Source organism: Phalaenopsis equestris, unplaced genomic scaffold, assembly GCF_001263595.1.
Source record: "Phalaenopsis equestris unplaced genomic scaffold, ASM126359v1 Scaffold000002, whole genome shotgun sequence".
Lineage (NCBI taxonomy): Eukaryota > Viridiplantae > Streptophyta > Magnoliopsida > Asparagales > Orchidaceae > Phalaenopsis > Phalaenopsis equestris.
Window position 1 is genome coordinate 58,089,043 of NW_018164444.1, and position 6,715 is coordinate 58,095,757.

A 6,715-nucleotide genomic window follows, 5' to 3' on the forward strand; every position below is an offset into this window, starting at 1 on the left:
AAATGCTAGAGGTTAAGATTAATATGTGGAATTTCAAGTTGAGTAAAGAGAAGAGTTTTTGAATTTCTAATGGTGAGGGTACCTTTTCTAGTTTTCTAAGACTAGTCAATAGGAAAGTCCTATGGCTAGACCTAGGCTACTAAAGAAGTTTCTATACCTCAACCAAAAGTGAGGTCAACAATTACTTATGTGAAGCTTAACTAACATAAAATTATTGCAACTTTAAAATTATATTATCTATTTAATTAAACTATATCATTCTTATTATATCTTTGAATACAAAGTTTTTTGCTTTAGCTAGAAAGTTTATTGATCATTTGACTTTTAGAAAATAAATTGACACTAATTTTAAATTTGAACTTCACCTCAAACTTCTTCCCAAAGGTTCCTGAAATTTTTATTTGAATATTATGATCCTTTTCAATATTTTTCTTCTTTATAATTACATTTATTTTTCCTTTTTTGATTTCTTTTTTCTCTCTCTTTGTTGAAAGTTGTTATATCTTGTTATGCTTCTTTTAATGATTTTGAATCCCAACTCACTTCTAAGGTTAAATTTTCAATACTTATCAAACTTAACTCAAAAGTATGTAGTTTATTAGAAGGTAACTGAGAAATAAATTATTTAAATTAAGTAATGCTAAATTTTACTATATTGAAATATCACTTTTATATATAGTATATATTCACTTAAGTGTTTATTAATGGTTATAAAGATAAGTAATTACTATCATTAGAGTTTAATTAGTAAATTTTTAATTCCTTATATGTCTTCAGAAAAAATCATGCCACTTTTACTTATAATTTGTTTGTACTTTGATGCATGAAAAAGTTAACCAAAATTTAGAATTGTTTTTATACATTTCTATTGATGATATTGCATTTTAAAAAAAAAGTATATTTGTATTTATCTTGCAGGTGCAACAGGTAATTGAAGTGGGGAAATCAAGAGAGGACTTGGAGATGGATGGTGCAAAGTGCCACTGGCGCCTAGGGGGCGCCACCTTTAGGCGTCTAGGCGCCAGTCCATGCCTTACGTTAGCATTTAGGTGTTAAAGTTTGGGCGCCTAGGTCCCGCAATACCAGCGTAGGAACCAGACCTTTGGATGCCTAGGTGGTCATTCAAACTTAAGCATACACAGAGCCTAGAGCTAGCCCATGGGCGCCTAGGCGCCAACAACTATTTTAGGCAGTTCATACAGTTCAAGTGCCAGGTCATGGAGAAATTTTGTGTTGAAGGTGGGATTTGTGGATTTTAAGTGGAAAATCTTATAAATATTCATGTATTGATGTTGATGATTGGTCAAGGTTTGATGGAGAATTGATAGTAGATTGATGCTTTTGTGAGGGATTGAGGAGAGATTGATTACTTAGAGGTTTTTCTTGCTGTAGGGAACCATAGTTCTTCTTCTAAGTGCTGAGGGAGTGGTATTCTACTTGGAAAGAGTAGGGAAATTAGGAGGAGTGTTATTGGGAGTCAACTTTGGTAATTGTAAAAGAGAAATAACAAAGTATCTTTATTTATTGCTTTGGGAATTTCTATTGTAACAAAGATTTAGTGGATTTCTTTTATGTTCGATGCATTTGTTTTATGAAAATCAGATGCTTCTTGGGTAAACCTTTAACTCTTTCTTATGATAAAATTAGGTAGGATGAATTCAATATGGAGTGTTATGTAATTTCATTATTTTAAACGGTCATGATTAATCTTAAGAACTTAATTTTACTTTTCATTCTGGCTAAGTGAATTCTTAAAAATGTGTTGAGAATTATAAGAGTTGGAAAGTTATGCTAGAATCAACTAGGTTAATTAAATTAAACTATGGGGTATAGGTTGATATGCCTTGTGGGGAGATCCAAATGTTAGAGAAATATGCTTTGAAGGGATAGTTATGGGATGTTAAGAATTAAGGTCATTTCTATCCATACAACATTATGCACTTGGGTGTGGGTAAAGAAGATTTTTGCTCGTACTTGTCACTAAATATTTTACTACTTACAACTTTACATTCCATGTAATTAACTTAACTCATTACAAGGGAGCCTCTAAAGTATTTGATTTCCTTAAATTGAAATTGTTAATAGTATGATTAATTAAGTAGGATTTAAATTTGTTGTTAATTGTAACACAGTAGGTTAGCCTTTTAGATTTTAACATTTTCAACTTTTTCAGGCTAGGACTTAAAACCAGTAGGCTATAACTTTTCCTATTTTGAATTACCTCATTCTCTGTGGGATCAACATTCCAGACTCTAAAATTTGATATTACTAATACGACACATGCACTCATGTGAGCCTCTAGTGTGTGGTTGCACCTGGAAGTGGTATCAAGTTTTGACACCATTGTCAGGGGGTGACCTTGATTTGACTTAGAAAAATTTCTTAGACTTTAAAACTTGTAGTGTTAATTGTTTGTGTTTAATTATTTTTGCTATTTTTAGAAAACCAAGAAAAATCAAAAATATTTTATTTGATTGTGTGTGAACTTATTAGGGAATTCTAGTTCGTATATGTGTAGTGTAGGACCTATGAGACTTGAACCATACGATTCTGAACTATAGAGAACTATTAGAAAAATTAGGAAATAAAAGAGACTTGAACAACTCGTAGGAAAGATGGCAAACAATCTACATAATAACCCAAAAAATTTAGTAACCAACCCATGAACATCCAAATGCACACAGGACCTTAAGAGACTATGCTAATCCTATGATAGATGAAATTCATTTGAGTATTCAAACCCCTATCATAGAAGCTAATACATTTGAACTGAAGTATGTTATCCTTCAAATGGTGCAGAACAACCCCGTCTGAAGATCCAAACTTATGATCAATGAGTTTCTTAGAACTCTGCATCACATTTCACTATAATGGTGTTTCCAACGACGTTGTTAGGCTAAGGCTTTTCCCATTCTTCTTGAGGGGAAAAGCCAAAAATGTGGTTAACTCATCAGCACATGGAATGACTTAGCACACATGGATCAATAAGGATATGGAATGACTTAGCCCAAAAATTTCTCGTTAAATAATTCCCACCTTAAAAAAAAGTTAAACCTTGGAATGATATCACTTCATTGGGCTAGCATAAAAGTGAGTCGATTTATGAAGCTTGAGAATGATTCAAGGAACTTCTTAGGAAGTTCCTCTATATGTATTGCCCAATTAGTTGAATTTTACAACAAGTTAGTAGGTTATCTTAGGTTTATCATTGATGTTGCAGCTGGTAGCTCACTTATGTCAAAACCATTTAATGAGGTCTATTCTCTGATTGAGGGGATGGATACCAACAAATTTCATTGGACTTTTGAAAGAGTGAACCCTAAAAGGTAGCAAGTGCACATGACACAGATGTTCTTTCAATTTTAACTTCTCAAGTAGCTGGTATATCTAAGAAGCTAGATAAGTTTTGGAAGAACCAGCCTCAAGGATCGCTAGTAATTGAGGAAAATTCATTCTAACAGCTGGTTGATGCTGACACGTCATCTTTTGAGACCCTAAATGCGATGAACAACATGACTAACAACCTGTATTCCAATTATTACAATTCTGGTTTGAAGAATAACCCTAACTTTAGTTGGAATAACAATCAAGGTTCAAGAAAAAATAATGGGGAAGTAATCCACCGAACCCTTTTGGTAATTGGAACAATCGGGGTGGTTCTAACTTGATACCTTTTTATCCTTCTACTTTTAATGTAAACTAACAATTTAAGGAGAAAAAGTTTTCTTGGGAGGAAGTTGTAGTGCAAATGGGGAACAAGCTACAAAGCCAAGGTGCAGCTATTAGGAACAAAGAGAATTAATTGGTACAGATTGTAAACTATTGACCCTAAGAAACTCCTCCTAATACACTGAGATCAACCGTAAAGAAAAGAATAGTGAGCACATGAAAACAGTCAAGTTGAGAAGTGTACAAGACTTGAAGGAAGTGGTCCGGAAAGATTCTGAGGTAGTGAAAGAGAGTGTGGATCCTGAAAGACTTATGGAAGATCTTTACAAAGATTCAGGGAAACTAGTTTCACCCCTAGGAATAACTTAGAAATACTACCACCACCATTTCCTTAGAGACTCCAAAAACAAAAACTGAATTAATAATTTCTCGGTTCATGGAAGTATTCAAGAAGCTGGTGATCAACATTTCATTTGCTGAGGTTTTGAAGCAAATGCCCAACTATATGAACTCAAGAAGTAGATCCTTAATAAGAAGAGGAAGTTTGGAAATTATGAAACAGTGGCACTCAATGAGGACTATAGTGCTATCATTCAGAAGAAGCTTCCTCAGAAGCTTAACGATCCTGAGAACTCTATTATTCCATGTGTGATTGGAGAGAAGTTCTACGGGAAGGCTGTATGTGATTTAAGTGTAACATTGTCTATTTTCAAGAGGTTTGGATTAAGAGAGTTGTCTTCTACCATTGTAACCAATCAACTTACTGATTGGTCGATCATTTATCCGAGGAAGGCTATAGAGGATGTTCTTGTGAAAGTGGATAACTTTATCTTCCCTATTGATTTTACTGTATTAGATATGGAGGAAGATAAGAAGATCCTTATCATATTAGGTAGACCATTCCTAGCCACTAACAGAGTGATGATTGATTTGCAAAAATGAGAGCAAACAATGAGAGTGAATAATCATGAGGTAACTTTTAATTTGCTAAAATCTATTAAGCTTCAATTTGATTACAATGATGAAGCATGTTATAGGATGGAATTTATTGACTATTTAGGTAATAGCCACTTTCGGGTAAGTTTTGAAGTTAAATTAGTGGAGCAAGATTTGAATGAGGATGTTTCTACAGACGTTATGGACGATTTTGCCTTACTCATTGAAGATAACTAAAAAGTTGTTTGGGAGAGATTTGAGATACTTGATGCTAATAAAAAATATAAATCTCTTGTTCCTTTCATTGAGAAACTCTCTGAACTTGAGATGAAGGTGCTTCCCAAATATTTAAAGTATGCTTATTGGGGAAGTCATCTATATTGTCGATAATCATATCCTCAGAACTTTTTAGCTTACAAAAGCAAAAATTTATGAGCATTCCGAGGAATTTCACAGAAGCTTTTGGGGGTACCCTAGCAGACATAATATGGATTCATTCTTTGATATGTATGCATAAGAACTTAATGGAGGAAAATCATAAACTCTATGCAGATCCTCAAAGAAGATTAAACCCTACTATGAAAGATGTTGTCAAGAAGGAGATTTTAAAGTGGCTTAATGTAGGTATTATCTATCCCATTTCAGACAGTGTCTAGGTTAGCCTTACCCATTGTGTTCCTAAGAAAAAGAAAGTGATTATGCTAGTGAATGAACAAAATGAAGTGATCCCCACTAAACATGTCATTGGGTGGTGAATATGCATCGTTACAGGAAATTAAACTCAGCCACCAGGAATGATCATTTTTCTTTACTCTTCTTAGATCAAATGTTGGATAGGCTAGCTGACCACCCATATTTATACTTTTTTTATGAGTATGGAGGGCACCAACAAATTCTTATTGCTTCTGAGGATCAAGAGAAGACCACATTCATGAGTCTTTATGGGGCTTTTGCTTTTAGAAGAACGCTCTTTGGGTTATGTAATGCATTTGCAATATTTTAGAGGTGCATGATGTCTATCTTTTGTGACCTAATTAAAAGAGAATAGAAGTATTCATGGATAATTTCTTAGTTTTTGGCCCTTCATTTGATTCCTACTTAGGTCATTTGGCTATGGTAATAAGATGTTGTGAAGAAATTAATCTAGGTCTTAATTGGGCAAAGTGTCAATTCATGGTTTTAGAAGGAATTACTTTAGGAAATAAAATTTATAAAAGAGGTATGGAGGTACATCTAGTCAAAATTTGGGTTGTTGAAAAACTTCTGCCACCCACTTAGTGAGGGGAGTTAGAAGTTTCTTAGGACATGCTAAATTTTATCGGTGATACATTAAGAATTTCTCTAAAATTGTTGAACCTTTGTGCCAGTTTTTGGGAAAGGATATTCTATCAGATTTTGAATAGGATTGTCTAGCTGCCTTTAACACTTTAAAGAAGAAGTTAGTCATTGCTCCTATCATTGTTTCACCTAATTGGGGAAGCCCATTCGAATTAATATATGATGTGAGCGACTATGCTCTAGGGACACTTCTAGGATAAAGACAATATAAAATGTTTCAGGTTATATACTATGCTAATAAGACCCTTAGTGAAGCTCAGATTAACTACACCACTAAAGAAAAGGAGCTGCTATCTGTAATATTTGTGTTTGACAAACTCAGGTCGTATTTGATTGGTATCAAGTGCACTGTTAATATTAACCATTTCACTATTTGATACCTGATGTCAAAAAAGGACACCAAACCAGGGTTGATTGGATAGTTGATCTTTTATCAAGACTAGATTAAAGAAATTCATGTGCATTTGATGAGGATATCAATGAGAATTTTTCTAATGAGCAACTACTTACTTTTATTGATTGGAACATTCTATGATATGCTGACATAGTTAATTACATAGTCAGTGGCATTTTACTTTATGATCTAACATACCATCAACGGTTCTGGGATGACCCATACCTTTATCAGAAGTGTAAAAACTAGGTGATTAGAAGATGTTTACCCATAGAAGAGACCCAAAATGTTATTAGAAAATGTCATGATTTTAAGTTTTGGGGACATTTTAGGGTGTATAAAATTGTAGCTAAGAAATTACAATCAAGATTTTATTGG